Consider the following 19,450-nt stretch of genomic DNA (forward strand, 5'->3'; position numbering starts at 1 on the left):
AGTGCCACAAGCCATACTCAGAGGTGATGTCTATGACAGTAGCAGCTTCTAGTAATCTCACTTTCAGAAAATAGCTTCTGTTATACTTTGTGGGACTTGTTTTTTCAATATGCTAAAACTTTTTTACAGAACAAGATATGTGAGCAGCCGAATGTGAAATTCCACAGGAGATGTAATCCTATTTAAAGACTCCAAAGCTCGGTGGGCACCGCGGCTCACTAGGCTAATCCTCCGCCTGCGGCACCGGTACCCCAGGTTCTAGTCCCGGTTGGGACACTGGATTCTGTCCTGGTTGCTCCTCTTCCAGTCCAGCTTTATGCGTGGCCCGGGAGTGCAGTGGAGGATGCCCCAAGTCCTTGGGCCCTGCACCCGCATGGGAGACCAGGAGGAAGCACCAGGCTCCTGGCTTTGGATCAGTGCTGCACGCTGGCCGTAGCAGCCATTTGGGGGGTGAATCAACAGAAGGAAGACCTTTCTTGCTGCCTCCCTCTCTCACTGTCTAACTCTGCCTGTCAAAAATAAATAAATAAATAACAGTCATATTAAAATACAACTAAAATTACTAACTTACTGACAAAGATGTGAACCTACATACTATTCAACTTGCCATGTTACAGTTGCTTCCTTTACTGTCATTCCTAGCATGCCAAGATTAAGAAATTAAAGCCAATACTGAAGAAGAGCACAGAATAGAATTAAACAAAAGAAAATCTTAGAAAGCACTGATACTTGTTTTTAAAGCTCAAAAATCTAAATTTAAGTCATTGTCCAAAAAGTATTCACACTTTCACAGTATTTCACTGTTGGAAAATAAAGCACATCCGTAATTATTTTATTTGGCCTGAAAAATTGAAAGATGTCCCCAAATAATGTCTTACGGCTGTATTCATATTCTAAAGAAAAATGACTCCTCTACTCACAACAATTTCATTTTCGTAAAACTCCCACTTCAGACACCAGTTCCAAGTAGTGGGTCTCTAGATTGCTCGCATTTCTCTCCGACTTAGCTACAAGTTGGGGATTGCCATTACCACCCTCCTCATGTTCGTCAATTTGTGATACCAGCTATGAAATTCAGGGCAACCTATCTTTACCAGTTTCTTATAAGAATATTATAAAGGATACAGATGAATAACCACATGAAGAGTTACACTGGTAGAGATACGGGGGGGAGGGTGAGGGCCTTCCACGTCCTCTGTGGTCATGCCATCTCTCCAGCAACTCCATGAGCTCACCAAATCAGAAAATTTCTGAACTTCATAATTTAGAGATTTTATGTAGGCTCCATCACACAGCTAGGATTGATTAAATTATTGAGCATTGGTGATTGGCTCAATCTCCAGCCCCTTCCCCATAGGTCAGGGGTAGGGCTGAAATTCCAATCCTCTAATGACATAATTGGGTCATCTGGCAACCAGCCCCCACCCAAAAGCTGTCCAGGAGCCCACCAAGAATCTCATTACATGAAATCTCATTAGCATTCAACGAGATAACCATCACTCCAGAAATTCCAAGGATTTTAGAAGTTCTTGTGTCAGGAAACCAATGAAGAAGATATATTTCTTGGCAGGCGCTGCGGCTCACTAGGCTAATCCTCCGCCTAGTGGCGCCGGCACACCGGCTTCTAGTCCCGGTCGGGGCGCCGGATTCTGTCCCGGTTGCCCCTCTTCCAGGCCAGCCCTCTGCTGTGGCCAGGGAGTGCAGTGGAGGATGGCCCAGGTGCTTGGGCCCTGCACCCCATGGGAGACCAGGAAAAGCACCTGGCTCCTGGCTCCTGCCATCGGATCAGCGCGGTGCGCCGGCCGCGGCGGCCATTGGAGGGTGAACCAACGGCAAAGGAAGACCTTTCTCTCTGTCTCTCTCTCTCACTGTCCACTCTGCCTGTCAAAAAAAAAAAAAAAAAAAAAAAAAAAAAGAAGATATATTTCTTATTAATGCACAATGACAAAGAAATTTTAGTTGAGAAGTAGACATCTTCCATTAATTATTTCTTCCCACTAATTTTAACGAAAAAATAGAACTAAACCTTACATAATTAAAACCACAAACTATGTTTTAGCATACACCTCAGAAATTTGATTCTAAGAAATCAATAGGGACCGGCTCTGTGGTATAGCAGATAAAGTCACTGCCTGCAGGGCTGGTATCCCATATGGGCACCAGTTTGAGTCCTGGCTGTTCCACTTCTGATGCAGCTCCCTACTAATGTGCCTGGGAAAGCAGCAGAAGATGGCTCAAGTGCTTGGGCCCTTGAATCCATGTGAGAGATCCAGATGAAGCTCCTGGCTCCTGTCTTCAGCCTGGCCCAGCCAGCGGCCATTGTGGTCATTTGGGGAGTGAACCAGCAGATGGAAGATCTCTCTCTCTCTTTCTCTGTCTCTCTTGCTGCCTCTCCCTCTCTGTAACTCTATGTTTCAAATAAATAAATAAATATTTTTTTAAAAAATAAACATAAAATTCTCAACTGAAAAGTGAGCACAGATATTACATGTAAGAAATACAAAACAAAAAGACACCTCAAAAACAAGAACAAGAAAAAAAAACCGGCCCCATTCAGGCTTTGGACAAACTCTGACCACTATCACAATCTAAACCTCCTCAGGTATTCAAACCATTGGCATTTCTTGCTTCCTTCTTCTTAAAGATTTGGAGATCAATTCCTGGTCACAGGAGGAGGTCTGTTATCAGGTTGCCAGAGATTTCCTGGCACACAGCACCTTGGCCCTTGTCCTTACTTAGAGTTGAATCTGATTTTCTCTCCCTCCTGACATTTCTTTCACCCATGACGTCAGTAATTCTACAACAAGGGAATGTAAAGCATGTCCATTACTAATTTCTTCTTCCACTAATGCACCACTTCCAAGTTTTCTTCTTATCTCAAATCTGATAAGACATGTTAGAATTATCTAAGTATTTTGATGGACAACTGAAACTTACTCTGATAATAGCTTCTTTCTTTAAATTTTTAAAAACATTTATTTATTCAAAAGGCAGAGTTACAGAGAGGCAGAGGTAGAGAGAGTGAGAGAGGTCTTCCATCCGCTGGTTCACTACCCATTTGGTTGCAACAGCTGGAGTTGAGCCAATCCTAAGTCAGAAGCCAGGAGCTTCTTCCGAGTCTTGCATGTGGGTGCAGGGGTCCAAGGAGTTGGGCCATCCTCCACTGCCTTCCCAGGCCATAGCAGAGAGTTGGATTGAAAGTGGAGCAGCCATATGGGCACCCATATGGGATGCCAGCACTGCAGGCCTTACCAGCTACGCCACAGCGGCCCTGATAATAACTTCTTAGTTCAGTTACATTCAGTTCCTTTCTCTCTCTCCAAATAACAATCCTGAATGATTACTTATTTAAAAATCCTGGATGATTATTAATTTTCCCCTGATATTCAGCTAATAGGCAAGCCATCGGACATATTTCCAAGTAAGTGTGTTAAAAGTGACAAGAATAAAGAGTTACAATTTTTAACACTAATCCAGTATTAAACTTCAGAGACACAGTGAAAAATGCTGTTCTGTATTCTTCCAGAATTTTAATGAAGATTTCCCATATAGTTTTCAATAGAAATATTTTTAAAAGTACACAATTCTTGGCCGGCACTGTGGCTCACTTGGCTAATCCTTTACCTGCAGCACCGGCACCCGGGGTTCTAGTCCTGGTTGAGACGCCAGGTACTAGTCCCAGTTGCTTCTCTTCCAGTCCAGCTCTTTGCTGTGGCCCAGGAGGGCAGCGGAGGATGGCCCAAGTGCTTGGGTCCCTGCACCCACATGGGAGACCAGGAGGAAGCACCAGGCTCCTGGCTTCAGATCAGCGCAGTGCCGGCCATAGCGGCCATTAGGGGAGTGAACCAACAGAAGGAAGATTTTTCTCTCTGTCTCTCTCTCTGTCTAACTCTGCCTGTAAAAAAAAAAAAAAAAAAAAAAAAAAAAGTACACAGTTGTGTTGGGTTTTTCAAAATATTTTGAAGTACAAAATAGCAACCATTCTTCAAACAAGGATGATCTTCTTTTGCTATAATCTTCAGCAAAATATAAATCTCTCTGTTACTAAATTGACATTTTCCTTCACCACCAAGTTGTCTACAATGACTTGAGCCTATGATAACCTCTGCCTTCCAGAATCATAACAGTTATTGCCAATATCCAGCCACTGGGTATATGTCTAAGATCTTGATCTTATGTGTGGGTCCCCAATTGTTTTACATGTATATCTTTTATCTTGTTAAACTCTAAGCTTCTCAAAAAAGGACAACCATACTTTTTATTTATCTAGCACTTACCACTATCTAATGCTACACAAGCCTGCACTTCATGTAAGAAACTAAGTGGTACATATATTTAACATGCAGTGCTCTCTTTAAAGTGTTGTTTCTGCACTTAGGATAGCCCTGTAAGTCTGGGTGTTGACAGGTAGAGAGAATCAAGTTTTAGAAAACCTAGGTAGAACACTCATCACATTCAAAAAATAAAAAGGAGAAATTAGACACTGATGTGAAAATTGTTTTGTCTTCTCTAATAACCACAGCTGCCACTGTCCCCTACTCCCTCTGCTCCCCCTGTCCCCACAAACACACCCCAAATTGAAAGGCACAAAAGACTGGATAACCCATGCAAAACATGCAAAATTAAATTACCCTAGATAGTTATATTTTTCGCCCAAAGTTTCCATTTTGAAAAAGACAGAAAAAAATAAGGAAGGAAGATAATATTTGGAAGTTTACCTACCACCTTCCAGATATACCCCTAGTCATTTTATTGTGTTATATCTGGCATTATCCATATTTTGCCAATAAAACAACTGAGTTTAAGTAGGTTACCTAGATTCAAAGCCCCTGCCCCCCTTTCCTGATAGATTCAGTTGGAGTTTGTTCCACATTCAGTCACTCATTGAGAAAATATTGAGCTTTTTTAACAAGGCCGTCACCACTGTAGACATAAGACTTGAAAGCATGCAACACAGGCCACACCCTATTCTTACAGAACTGATATTGAACAAATACCTAAACAGGATAATTTCAGAGTTGTAACAGCTTCCAAATATGATTTGTGTGCAATGGTGATCTAATCTTTTAAAGTATCTGCAATGAGACCAAGCAGCTATGGAAACTAAATTGGGGAGAGAAAGTAGAACCCACTGAAAACTGGAAACACTGTGGCCTTGTTGTCAGTTACTGAACCAAGCCAATGCATCTTGTAAAAAATCAAAGGGAAGGGAAAGGAAGTACTTGTAATGCTGCTTAGAATTTCCTTACAAAAGAAAGTGACTGTCTGAGCTATCAGAATGGATTGTGCCAGCAATGTGGATTCTCAACCCAAAAAGCCCATCTTTTGTCCCTTACTCACTAAGCTATTCCTACATTATACGAAGAGTTGATTTGATAAAAACCAAGGGAGTTTTGTGATTTGACATATATAACGCAGCTGTCCACAACACAGGGTTCACCAGGAGACCCCACATAGTATCCACTGGCCAAGGCGCCTGTCTCTCACAGGAGTATCATGGCCAGTTGGAACTGTAGGGCGCAAAGACTAGAATGGACATTAGCTACCAACAAGTGTCTCTGCCCAGAATGGCTGTTATTATTAACCATTCCTATTCAAACAAAAAACTTCACATCTCTTGATTTGGAGCAAACACAACACACAGTTGTTTGAAGCAATACAGACTCGGTGGAACATACCAACCGCTTTCTCTCACTTACACAAGTTCACTAAATTAGCTGCTTCCTATGATATTGCTAATGAGTTGAGTAATTTGGGCTACTCAGAACACTTACACTTCATGATAATCTCTAAAGTACTTTGCGACTCTTGAGGAAGGCAGTCTCAGGAAGCAGCAACTCCTCTGCATACGCTGAAAGCCAGTCTAGGAGCAGAGTTTATTTCACCCAGCTGCACCCTCCTACCAAAGAATGCTCTGCAAACCTACTTTTGCTGGTAGAAGTCACTACGTGGGGAATGGAGGCTGACTCAAGTTCATCAGTGTGCACCTTCCATTTCCTACGGGGACTGTCACATTCAAGCATCTGAGTTTCTTGAAAGCTTCAGCTCCATTTCAGAGCCGTTCCCATCCTCGCTTCAGAAGAGAGCAACACTGCTTCTCATCAGGACAAACTAAAAAGTTTGCGCAAACTTTGAATGAAACACCAACTCTCGCCACTGTACTGAGTGTGCTGCGAATCGATTACACCTCAAAACAGAAACAGCTAAACCGTAGGTAAGAATCAGCCCATCTTCTGTCGATGAGGGGGAAATTCGAAATCCTTCCCCAGCTTCCCGCCACCACCCACAGCACCACCGGAATCCCAGAAGACGAGCGGGGTCAGAGAGGGATCACTCCCCCCAGGGAGTCTGATTCGGGGGTCTCCCGGGAAGCACACACCTGACACTGATCCTCACGAGCGAGGGGACGGTCGGCGGGAGCACCAGCTTCCTCCAGCCAGGACAGAATCTGCCTCCTCCCAGGATCAGAGCCTCGGCCCCGGGGCCCGCAGCTAGGCGCGGGGGTGTCACTCGGGTCAGGCTGGGCGAGTGTAACCCGAAGCGCCCTGCGCCGCCGCGCCCCCGCCTCCCGGGCGACTTCCTCCTCCCGCGCCGCCGCCTCCTCCCTCGCGGAGCCCCGACCCCGGCGGCTCGGCAGCCGCACGCAGCGCGCAGATCTCGGGCCCCGGCGCCTCCGGCCCAGCGGGGAAACGCGGAAGTGGAGGCGGGAACCCGGGCCTAGTGTGGGGAGGAGGGCGAGCCAGGTCCCGGCTGCCCAGGGAACGCGACTAGACTGGGCCATCGGGCACGGGGCCTGCCGGGTGGGGCCGCGCCACCGCCGGTGCCAAGGCCCTCGCCTCGGGCGGCGGACGCAGCGCGCCGCTAAGCCAGCTGGCGGGCGCAAGGGCAGGAAAGCCGGGGCTGAGCTGGGCCGGGGAAGCCGGAGGAGGTATCTGATGTCCTGAGCCCTCCCCCACGCCGGCCACCCTCGCCATCTGCCCGGGAGCGGGGAGACACTCGCCCGCCTGCACGCGGCGGCGCTGGCTCACCTGATGCCTCGTCGCCTGCCCCCAAATCTGGCCTCCCCTAGTCGGCACCTCCAGGTACGCCGGCTTCCCTGGGCCTAGAAACGCGTCGAGAAGGCGGGTGGACCCCTGGGACCTCGCCGTCAGAGCCCAGAGCCCTGGCCCGGGCTCACGGCGCGTGCTCTGGAGATGCGCCAGGCCTCCTGACCCCGCGCCTGAATGTCAGCGTGGAGACACGCTGGGAAGACCAAGCCCAAGCACCGGGCGGGTTGGGGTGTTGAGCACAGGCTCCTCAGGCCCGGCCTCGTACAGGTGGGGGGAGGCGCAGAGCCGGGCAGCCGAGCAGCAGGCTTCCCATTTGCACCCCCCCCCAAAACCCGACCCTGCCCACTGAGCATGCCCAGCACACTTGTTGCCACTGCAAGGGCTAAGGGGGCCCTAAGAGGGCGCAGATGGGGTTCAAATGGACCCCGCTTCTTTCAGACCTTTCTTCTAGGTGCTGTACTAATAAATTGTTTCTGTCGTGATATTGGAAAATACCTGGAGGTGGTCGGAAAGGTCTTCCAAAGGAAGGCAGCCAAAATAGTTTGACTGGAAATCGCAGCGGTTGTTTTAATCGACTCTTAATGTCCTTAGATACCGCAGAATTATAGCAATTTACGAAGATGTATGGACTCTGTTAGGTCCCAAGCTCAGCTCCTGCAGAAAACCAAGAGAATCTATCCAATGCAACAGTGGTTCTTAGCCTTGAATACACATTAAAATGAGACGGGTGGATTAAAATGGAGGTGTGGATGGATGTTAAAACATTATTGATGCCAGATTTCCATCCCCAGCCTGTGGAATCAGTCTGAAGGTAGCGTGAGAAAATCCCTCAAAGGTTCTGAGTGTAGCCATGGAGGCCCACAGCATCACCATCACCTACGACCTTTGGGTCTGGGTCTGGGTCTGGGTCTGGGACAAAGCAGGTTTAACAAATAGTTCAGGCAGGTATGGTGCGCACTGCACTTCGAGAGCTACTGTTTGAAAGCTCCCCTAGAAGAGTCTAAGTTGAGAACCCTTGTAATGGACCAATGCCTTTCATATTTTTCTCCCAAATCCCAGACATCTGTCCAGAAGTATACCATGTTACCCACAAAAGGAATAATCTAGTTGAAATGGGTGCCAGTCCTGGATTTCCTTCCCACCGGTTCTAGAACAGTTCAGTTCTCGGAAAATGAGAAGCAACTGCCACGTTGGTACTTGGGTGCCAAGTGCAGTGCCTGTATCATAACAGATGTTTAAGTTCTACTGTTTTGAAATGAATGTTCATTCTCGGTCCTACTATGCCTGTTGCCCCCAAGTCCTGGTCACCTAGGTACCAGGCCAAAAGTGAGTCATTCTCATCAATAACACATGATGATCTGTGAGACTCTGAGACTGACTTACAGAGGTAGGACTTTCAGGAGGAGGTATTTGGGGTCCAAAGCAAGCAAAGGAAAGCAGCAGGAAGACAGGCATCTAGAGTTTAGAAAGGGAACAGATGGAAAAGGTGTGTGTGGAAGCCCAGTAAAAGAGGAGAAACAAGGAAGCTGATCAGACCACAATTTACCTTGACTCTTCTGGCTCAATACCTCCAGCCTCTGGGGCTGGCACTGTGGCATAACAGTTAAAGCTCCAGCCTACAGTGCCCACATCCCAAATGGGTGCCAAGTTGGTCCCAGCTGCTCGGCTCCAGGTCCAGCTCCCTGCTAATGCACCTGAGAAAGCAGCAAAAGATGGTATAAGTCCTTGGGCCCCTGCACCCACGTGGGAGACCCAGAGAAAGCTCCTGGCTCCTGGCTTCAGATCGGCCCAGCTTCAGCCATTGTGCCATTTGGGGAGTGAACCAGCAAATGGAAGATTCTCTCTCTCTCTCTCTCTCTCTTTCTCTCTCTGCCTCTCTGTAACACTTCCTTTCAAATAAATAAAATAAAACCAGCATCTGATCCGTATTTCCCATATTTCCCCACACTCCAGACTCATGTCTAATCTCAAAATTGCCTTGAATAAAAGAAAACAGCGAATTTTTGTATAGCAGATACTTTGATTTACTGGGTGAAAACATTGCTATCTTTTAATAACTCAGAGCATAAGCTATTTAAAGCATATAACAAGTTAATTTTTAAAAATGAACACTAGATCATTTCAAAATGTGGAGGTTTATGATACTTCTGTAAGATCCAACAGCAACTTCTAAAATAAAGTTATTCCCTATTTACTCTATCAGTATTGTCTAAAGCAAATAAAATATAAAAATGCAGTGCTTTTTTTTATTAACCTAGTAGATAATGCTTCAAAATATTTTTAAAAGGTGCTATTTGTGAATACCTGAAGTAATGTTCCACCTCCCTATGTCGGCGCATGTGTCACAATAAACTCAGGATGGAGCTGCTCCTCTTATTATAATAATAAGATCATAAACACTGACAGAGTTTAGTTGCTGACTAGAGTATCTAACGGGAGCACAATTTCCCATGTGCCTAAGCAATTTCTCTTCCATTATTAATTTTATGAGGGGATGGAGCATATCATTAATTTAGGAATTGCTCTTCTGAATTACCTATTACACTTGATACACAAATAACATTTTGTAAAAACTTCTTCTCTCAACAAGCACTTGCTACTGCTGCATTTTTGCTCATGGCATTAAAACAAAGCCAAACAAATAAACGGGTTTAAAACTAAAAGGAGAAGAAACTGAGTAGGGTTATGGCAAAGGACCGTATCAAGTTTAAAACATGAATTATTTCAGCAGAGGGAAATCTACTGAAGACCTAGTTCTCAGGGAAGTTCCAGTCTTAAGTGTTTCTCCTTGCCATCATAAGCGTGAGTCAGCATTTGGAATGAAACTGTGTTTACCCTCTTGTAGACTACCAGTGTCAAATATCTTTGGTGCCACCTCTTTTCTCCTGTGCCTAAGAAAACTTCAGGACAGTCATGGATTTTCACTCTCACTTGGCTACAAAAATCTGCAAAGTTTTCCCCCTTTTCATTCACCCCTATCTTACCAATGCCCGAGTTTGCCTATCACGTAGTTATCTTGCTTATGTAGTATTATCTGGTGAATTTACAGGATTACCTATACCTAGTAGGACAGAAACACTGAGAAGCCCTTCCCTTCCCAAGCCTAGAGAGTGCTAAGTGTTTCTAAGACATCCTAAACCCTGCTGCTGGGGGTAGACTCTTCCCAACAGGGGGAGCTTCCATTAATGCAACCTAAAAGACCACTTGGTTTTGTTCTTCTCCATTTCTGGAGATAAAGAAGTTTTCTCTGTAGCCAAGTAAGTGTTCATAGTTTATCAAAGCTCATAAAAATATTTTTGGGATATCAGAATTGAAGGGAACCATAAATGTGCTTCACCTCTACACCTGTATTTTTACCAATGATGAAACAAAGGCTCAGAGGTATTAAGTGACTTACCTAAGGTTACAGAATTCGCTAAACATAGAATAAGACTAAAAAGAGGAACTGCTTGGTATCCAGCACCCGGTGTGGGCTTCAGACTCATCCTGTTGAAGGTTCTTCAGCCATGGTGTGGTTCTCTAACTTCCCAAGATACGCATCCTCATCAGTGAGGGATCTTACAAGTGAACATTCACATACTGTTGACTTTGTGCCAGGCACTAGTCTTAACATGCAATTTTTAGTCCTCAGAACCATCTATGAGGTTTGTCTCTATCTTTTCGATGGGGAGAGGAGAAGGAAGTTGCTTCATTTTGTTTGACAAAAGGGAAAATTGAGGTACAACACTATTAAGTAACATGCCCAAGATAACATAGTTTGTATATGGCCAAACTGGGATTGAATGGAATGATATATGTAAAATGCCTAACATATCACAAAAGTTTCAGTATTGTCAGTTCCCTTCTCCAAGCCAGGGGCATTTTGACTCCTGGTCCAATATTTGCCAAAAGAATTGTGTTCTAGCCGGCGCCGTGGCTCAATAGGCTAATCCTCCACCTTGCGGCGCCGGCACACCGGGTTCTAGTCCCGGTCGGGGCGCCGGATTCTGTCCCGGTTGCCCCTCTTCCAGGCCAGCTCTCTGCTATGGCCAGGGAGTGCAGTGGAGGATGGCCCAGGTGCTTGGGCCCTGCACCCCATGGGAGACCAGGAAAAGCACCTGGATCCTGGCTCCTGCCATCGGATCAGCACGGTGCGCCGGCTGCAGCGGCGGCCATTGGAGGGTGAACCAACGGCAAAGGAAGACCTTTCTCTCTGTCTCTCTCTCACTGTCCACTCTGCCTGTCAAAAAATAAAAAAAAAAAAAAAAAAAAGAATTGTGTTCTGAGCTCTGTATGTTCACATATTTCTTCCATTATTTTCTTTACCTTTGGTTCATGTAAGTAGTGAGCATAAATTAGAATGTACTGTATATGCTATATTCTTACCCATTGTTATTCACAGTTGCAAACACTAAGAAGCTAACCAAAAATTAAACAAAGACCAAAAGTTTCCTACTTACAAATTTAAAAACTACTTAAGAGTTTCCAAGAGATTAACAATGCTATTCAGGAAAATCTTAAATCTTTGAACAGTACCAGACCAGTCACTTTGAGATCTTAAAATTAGAACAGCACATTTAGCAGGTCTCCACCTACTTGTTACATGCATTCTTAATAGCAGAGTTATGGGGCCAGTGCTGTGGCGCAGCAGGTTAACACCCTGGCCTGAAGCGCCAGCATCCCATATAGGCACTGGTTCAAGACCTGGCTGCTCCTTTTCCCATCCAGCTCTCTGCTATAGCCTGGGAAAGCAGTAGAAGATGGCCCAAGTCCTTGGGCCCCTGCAACCTCGTGGGGGACCTGGAAGAAGCTCCTGGCTCCTGGCTTCAGATCGGCCAATTGAGGAGTGAACCATCAGATGGAAGACCTCTCTTTCTCTGCCTCTCGTCTCTCTGTGTAACTCTGACTTTCAAATAAATAAATAAATCTTTAAAAAAATAGCAAAGTTATGAACATCTAAAAATATTCAACAGAAAATCTTCCCACGTCAGTGATTCTCGATGAGTTGGATCAAGAATGAGGTGAAAATATATGATCCTTGAAAAGATGAAATAAAAATACTAAATATATTTTTAAATGAGTATTTTATATTTTATTTCTGCTTTATAGGAATCTGGGAAAGTATTCTTAAAATAAATGCTTAAAGCATCAGTATTAAGTGGTACCAAGAAATTTAGATTTAAAGGTCTTCTGGGTGTAGGAAAAGTGGACTCCTACCTCAGATGGGCATCTGCTTTGTTCTTAGGATGTGGCAGGACTGAAAACAAGCTTTTACAAGTCTTGATGATGAAAACTAAATAATGTTGTCTCTGGCACTTAGTTTCCTGTTTAATAACAGCAGGAAGATTGTGGGTTTGCAGAAATGTCCCAAGAAACTCATGTCGAGAACATGAATAAGTTCTGATGTGGGAAATAAGACGAAATGGAGAATTGGGTTCTTCAAAGTAAAACTCGTTGTCATTCCAGGCAAAGAGGTAACTGAGCCAAGGGTAACCAGTCCAAGAAACTCGAGATTTGTTTAATTCCACTTCTTAATACCTGTTACCTGAGGTGGCTTAAATCTCAGGAATACATGGTGAAAATAAGTTTGACCATGTTTGTACTATTATTATGTGATTTTTTTAAAAGAATATTCTGAGCAGCAAAAACAAAACAATGGCAACATACAGAATTTATGTCTCTACATGATTAGCATTAAAATGAGGATTGTGTGTCTTGCTTAAGCAGCCTTGAAACATGCAGGCATTGACCTAATTTCTGTCAAGCCAAGAGAAAGGCATTTTACACAAGGAGTGCAGGCCAGAGGGTAACAGGTGCTGTTCTCTCAACAAATACCTTGGCCTCAAAAGCAAATCTCCTTTCCTCCCCCATCAACAAAAATCACCATACAAAACCTAAAAATGAAAGGGGGTAGAGAATCTCTATTCTGTTATCCTTCACTTAGAAGTTAAGTTTGTTTTTAAAAGAGCTCTCTGTGGAGGAAGGGGCTAAAACATAAGGAAAAAAAAATTTAATGCACTATCCATTGAACAGAAGTTTTACAGTTTAACTGAAATATATTATTTTAAAATTCTCTAGGCCACAGTAAATAAATAATCCCATTCCCTTCCTGCCAAATCTCTGAGACCTGAGACACCCTGACATGATAAGAAGCTAGAAAGTGATGTCAGGGCATTTAAACCTTTTTTCCTAGTAAATGTTAATTAATGTGTGTCCTAAAAATATCTTTCGATACTCCAGGAAGGGAGTGGATTTTGTACTGTACCTAAGTTAACTATCTTAAGATGAAAAATTACCCAGAAATATCAGTGTGGGCCCTAAAATAAATGTATGTATCATTAAAAGAGAAAAGGAATAGGGAGACTGCATGCAGACAGAAGAGTAGAAGATAATGTGATTATGGGGTTAGTGATTGGAGAAATGCAGCACAAGCCAAGAAATGTCAGCAGCCACTAGAGACTGAAAATGCACAGAACAGATTCTCCCTGAAAGCCTCTGAAGAGAGTGCAGCACACCAGCCCCTGTATTTGGAGCCAGTGGTACTGATTTTGGACTTCCGGCCTTCCGAACTGTGAGTCAATAAGCTTCTGTTATTTTGGTCACCAGATTTGTGACAATTTGTTATAATAACAATAGAAAACTAATACAGTTTCCTCCATTTAGCTCCTGCTCCTGGCTTCAGATTGGTGCAGCTCTGGCCGTTGTGGCCATCTGGGGAGTGAACCAGCGGATGGAAGACCTCTCCCTCTGTCTCTACCTCTCTCTGTAACTCTGTCTTTCAAATAAATAAAATAAATCTTTAAAAAAAAAAGTGCTCAGACCATACAGTGGAGTAAGGATAATCTCTTCAACAAATGATGCTGGATATATGGATATATCTACAAGAATGAAATTATATTCATACCTCTCACCATACACAAAATCAGCTCAAGATGGGCCGGCGCCGTGGCTCACTAGGCTAATCCTTTACCTGTGGCGCCGGCAACCCGGGTTCTAGTTCCGGTTGGGGTGCCAGGTACTAGTCCCAGTTGCTTCTCTTCCAGTCCAGCTCTCTGATGTGGCCTGGGAGTGCAGCAGAGGATGGCCCAAGTGCTTGAGCCCTGCACCCGCATGGGAGACCAGGAGGAAGCACCTGGCTCCTGGCTTCTGATCAGCGCAGCATGCAGGCCGTAGTGGCCATTTTGGGGGGTGAACCAACAGAAGAAAGACTTTTCTCTCTGTCTCTCTCTTTCACTGTCTAACTCTGCTTGTCAAAAAAAAAAAAAAAAAAAATCAACTCAAGATGGACCAAAGACCTAAATTTAAGCCCTAACACTGTGAAGTTGCTGGAAGAAAACCTAAATGAAACACTTCAAGCCATTGGTGTAGGGGACACAAGCAACAAAAGCAAATCTAAACAACAGGACTATATCAAACTCAGAAGCTTTTGCACACCATAGGAAATGATCAACAGGGTGAAGAGATATCCAACAGAATGGGAAAAAATATTAGCAAACCACCCATTCAACAAAGGATTAATATCCCAAATGTATCAGCAACTTAAAAAGCTCAACAACAACAACAACAAAAATCCAGTTGAGAAATGGGCAAAGGACTGCAATAAACATTTCTTAAAAGAAGAAATACAGGGGCCGAAGCTGTGGCACAGTGGGTTAGCACCCTGGCGTGAGGCGCTGGCACCCAACCTGGGTGCCGGTTCGAAACCCGGCTGCTCCCCTTCCCATCCAGCTCTCTACTGTGGCCTCAGAAAGCATTGGAAGATGGCCCAATTGGCTCATTGGTCAAACCAATGGTCAAGAATGTTATACTACTTAGTTTTAATGATCTGTGATTACTTTAAAATTTACTGAGTATGGGTGAAATGGCCATTTTATAGCCATTGTCTATATTCCCACTAAACTAGGATCTTTTTGCTTTTACTTGTTAAACTTATTATTCAATGCAGTACTAACCCTTTTTATTGTATTGTAAATTTAAAATATGTTATCTCAAAAAACTAAAAAAAAAAAAAAGAAAGATAGGGAAAATGAAGGAGGGTGTGAGAGAAGGAGAAGGAAGGGAATATCATTATGTTCTTAGAATTGTATCTACAAATCACATTGAATATGTTAAAAACTAAATAAAAATTTAAAAAAGAAAGAAAGAAAGATTGCTCACACCACTCAAGTCTTCCTTCAAGCAGGACTTATTTCTTCAATAATTAACCTCCAGCACCTGACTCCTTCAACATTTGCCTGGATGGAGAGAACTACTTCATTCAAGGTCATTCCTTGGCTGGTCAAGTCCTTATCCTTTGAATTAAGTAAGCGTATAAGGAGTCAGCTACAAATTAAGAAATAACTCTGATGGGGTGTAGATGTTTCAGAATACCTCAGGGATTGATTAGGGCTGTGTTCAGGCTGCATCACAATTTCACCTCTCTGTCTTTCTTGTACAAGTATTAATCCTAAAAAGTGTTCTGTATCGTGTCACTATCTGCTTTGAGAAAACACAATCTACATCAGGACCTTTCATAAATGTAAAGCTCAGGCAACAAAAACCCTCAACCTCCAACCAATTTAAAATTCATTCTCGTGCCAGCGCCGTGGCTCACTTGGTTAATCCTCTGTCTGCGGCACCGGCATCCCATATGGGCGCAGGGTTGTAGTCCCAGTTGCTCCTCTTCCAGGCCAGCTCTCTGCTGCGGCCTGGGAGAGCAGTGGAGGATGGCCCAAGTGCTTGGGCTCTGCACCTGCATGGGAGACCAGGAGAAGCACCTGGCTCCTGGCTTCGGATTGATGCAGCACCGGCCACGGCAGCCATTTGATGAGTGAACCAACAGAAGGAAGACCTCTCTCTCTGTCTCTCTCTCTCACCGTCTGACTCTACCTGTCAAATAAATTAAAATAAATAAATAAAATACAATTCATTCTCTCCCCTTGCTCTTATTTCTCAAGACTGTATGCTTCTTTCCAACTCAAATAATATTTTTTTTTAATTCCCTAGAGTTGAAAGTCTCTACAATCTGTACTACCTGTGTGAAACACAAGGCTTATCAAATGTAGGCCAGAAACATGAGTTACAAAACTTCCTCACACTCTACTTCTTTGCAAGGTATTTCTAACTTAGGTGTTTCTAACATCATTCATTCAATTTTTATTTACTGAGTGTCACCTATGCACCAGACACTATTCCACAGAAATAAGGGTTTGCACTTGTATTACTCACACTAGACTGTAGCCATGTGACATGCTTTGGGTCAAGATTTATGTTTACCTCTTTCAGGCAAAGCAAAATGAGCTCATTAGGCTAGCGTAAAACACATAAGGAATAATGGTACTTGGGGCACATTGGAAAAAACATGCAACATCCTGTAGGGTTGGCCCAGCCCCTTAACCTGATACTTGAATTTTGTGTGACAAGCTTAAAAAACTAGACATCATGTACCTTCTTGGTGATGTATTATAAAGTCCACATAATCATCTCTAAATTATCTTTGCCCCCCAAAGATTTAACCTGAGTTAATGACGCCTTTAGGTCTGTATTCTAGTCCACAAGACAATGAACTCCTTTTCAACAAAACAATGTCTTCAAATAAAAGAGACGGGGTCTGATCTATAGTAAAAGTGACTAATATGACATAATCAAATATATCGCATGTGGGTTTTCAAAATGAAAAATATTAAAATTCAATAACATTCACATCATGATAAATCATAGAATTTATGCAATAGTCTTCCCTTGATGAATTCAGCTTTTGCGCTTTTTTATTCTAACTTATCTTGCTTTTCCCACATCTTTTCCTGTCATCCTTAGCTCCCTCCTCCTCAGTAGTATCAAATGTTTACCCTGATATAAGCTACAAAAAATACCTACTTTGCCCTCAAAATTGAATGGCAGTTCAATCAGGTGTGTGATTTTATGTTTAAAGTCATTTTCCTATAGAATTTTTATGATACTCCCCATTTCCTGGTAGTGTCCAGGGCACCCAATGAAAAGTCTCTCATCAATCTGATTCTTGCTCCTTTGTAGGTTCTCTCTTCTTCTATCTGGGAACCTTTGTGATTTATGTCTTTATGATTGGAATTCAAAAATTTTATTAAAATGTGTCTGGAACTGAGTATCTTCATATGTCTTACTGAGTACTTGTAAGCACTGAGAATCTTAAGATTTGGCTCTTTTTTTAGCTCTGTCAAATTTTCTGCAATTATTTCCTTAAATACGTCCTCCATGTTCTCTTTATTATATTTTTCTGGAATTCTAATCAAAGAATTAGAGTCCGTGAATATATCCTCTGTATCTACTTCATATTTATTTAATTTAATAAGCCATTTATTGATTCACTTCCAAAATGCCTGCAATAGCCAGGGCTCGGCCAGGCTGAAAACAGGAGCCAGGAACTCCATCCAGGTGTCCCATGTGTCTGGCAGGGACTCAAGCAGTTAAACCATCTTCTGTTGCTTTCCCAGGCACATTAGCAGAGAGCTGGACAAAAAGTGGAACAGCTGGGACTTGTACCTGTGCTGTTTAGGACACTCGTGTTACAGGCAATGGCTTAACCAACCATACTGCGATGTGGTGACCTACTTTGCCACTTGCATTGTATTCTGAGAGAATTCTTCAGTTTAATCCTCTAAGTTGCTCATTATTTCTTCGATTATGTCCATTCTGTTACCCAGATATTTTTTAATTTTTTTCTAAGATTTTTAAAAAATTCTTAATGACTAATTTTTTTGTATATTTCCATTGATATTAATCATATATCTTCTAAAGTTTCTTTCTGTTTCCTGTATTTTCTACTTCTTTGGATGTGAGTGCCTCAGTTTGCAGATTTTGTGCCTCACTTATTCTTTCTTAAGTTTGGTGACTCCTGATGGAGTGCTCAAACTTGTACCTAAGTATCTTTCATGCTTATCATCACTTATCTCCAATGATTGGAGGGAGAGCCCAAACACAAGGTGAGATGAGATGTCTCTACTGCTTAACTTCTGCAGTGCAATTCCTCACATAATAATGAGACCTCTTCTCCTTCCTCCTCTTTCACTTCTGAAGTTTCTTCTCTTCCTGTAAACCCACGGCCTCTTGCTCCTCCAACTTGGAGACACCTTTTTCCTCCCACTCTGAAGACTCTTCCTCCTCCTGTTTCTCAAAGTTCTTCATCTCTGGCTTAGCCTTTACCTCTTTAATAAATAGAAAGATCAAGCTATTATTGGTTGTCTTTCAAATCTGTGCTTTGAGTCAATTAGAGTTTCACTCAAATTTTTTTTATTGAATCCCATACCTTTTTCCTCCTTGATTATTGTTGGTTTTTTTTTTTTTTTCATTTTGAAGGAGTTTTTTAGTAATTCTTTCATAAAGGATTTTCGGATGGTAAATTTTCCAAGGCTTTGCAGGTCTAAAAATTTTCCATTTTTATTTCTGCACACCTAGATTCCAAAACTTCAAAAATCTTAAAACACATCACCTACTTTTGTGCCTTCATCAAGAAGGAAGACACGCTGCCTGTGGAGCAGAACTTAGTCTATTGCTTGGCTCCAATCTGGTCCTGGGGAAGAAGGGCAAGTGTGTGTTTTCGTTGAATTCCTGCTTGAAATGAAAGTGATATTTGGTGGACAATGGGGAAATTTGAATATTGTCATTGTGTGGATATCTGTCACCACAAACACAAAAGGCAATTCTCCTAAGACTTATATTAATTGTAGTAAGAGGGTGTAAGTGTATTCTCTTCATGGTGTTTAGAGTGGGGGCCTTTGGGAAGTGATTATATTGGATTAGATCTTTAGGATGGAGCCCCTATCATTTGAATACTGATGGCTTTTTTAAGAGAGGTAAACAGACACACATGCTCCCCATCTCTTTCCATGTGGTGCCCTGTGGCACCTCAGAACTCTCCAGCAATAACACCATCACCAGAGGCTGAATAAATAGGGTCTGCTTGGTTTGGGCTGTGAACTTCCAAAACCATGAGCCAAAATGAATCTCTTCCCTTGTAAAGTTAGAACACCGTAAGCGTTTCCTTATAGTGATGAAAGGTGACTAAAACAAATATAGACTTAACAAATATGGCATTAGGGAATTACAACTGATTTTTTTCAATGTGATAATGATATTACAGTTATTTTGGAAACTCTCATTTTTTAAGTGCATGCTAAACTATCTCAAGATGAAGTAACATACACAATTCAAGAAGATTCAGTAGGGGCCAGCGCTGAGGTGCAGCAGGTTAAAGTCCTGGCCTGAAGCACTGGCATCCCATATGGGCGCCGGTCCTAGTCCCAGCTGTTCCTCTTCCGATCCAGCTCTCTGCTATGGCCTGGGAAAGCAGTAGAAGGTGGCCCAAGTCCTTGGGCCCCTGCACCCATGTGGGAGACCTGGAAGAAGCTCCTGGCTCCTGGCTTCGGTTCGGTGCAGCTCCGGCTGTTGCAGCCATCTGGGGAGTGAGT

General features: G+C 43.2%; 1 protein-coding gene and 1 long non-coding RNA gene across 11 annotated transcripts in view; one reads left to right on the top strand and one right to left on the bottom strand.

Annotated features, from left to right (window-relative positions):
- The window catches only part of GPD2 (glycerol-3-phosphate dehydrogenase 2), a 203,252-nt gene that overhangs the window by 153,946 nt on the left and 29,856 nt on the right, over positions 1-19,450 (bottom strand). For 2 of the 10 annotated variants that reach the window (XM_070070858.2, XM_089329132.1), the window contains exon 2: positions 8,596-8,743. The exons of 2 other annotated variants lie outside the window; for them this stretch is intronic. The gene's annotated coding sequence lies outside the window, so the exon portion shown is untranslated. Of the gene's footprint in view, positions 1-6,379; positions 6,840-7,028; positions 7,390-8,595; positions 8,744-19,450 lie in introns of those variants that run through there. 6 more of the 10 variants (XM_070070854.2, XM_070070855.2, XM_070070856.2 and 3 more) reach the window with 4 other exon arrangements.
- On the top strand, positions 6,077-11,966 carry LOC149127415 (uncharacterized). The gene is made up of 2 exons (XR_016231543.1): positions 6,077-6,214; positions 11,757-11,966. It is a non-coding gene; the product is annotated as an uncharacterized LOC149127415 (long non-coding RNA).

Source organism: Oryctolagus cuniculus, chromosome 3 (genome assembly GCF_051225735.1).
Source record: "Oryctolagus cuniculus isolate XC-2025 breed Fujian yellow rabbit chromosome 3, ASM5122573v1, whole genome shotgun sequence".
Classification (NCBI taxonomy): domain Eukaryota; kingdom Metazoa; phylum Chordata; class Mammalia; order Lagomorpha; family Leporidae; genus Oryctolagus; species Oryctolagus cuniculus.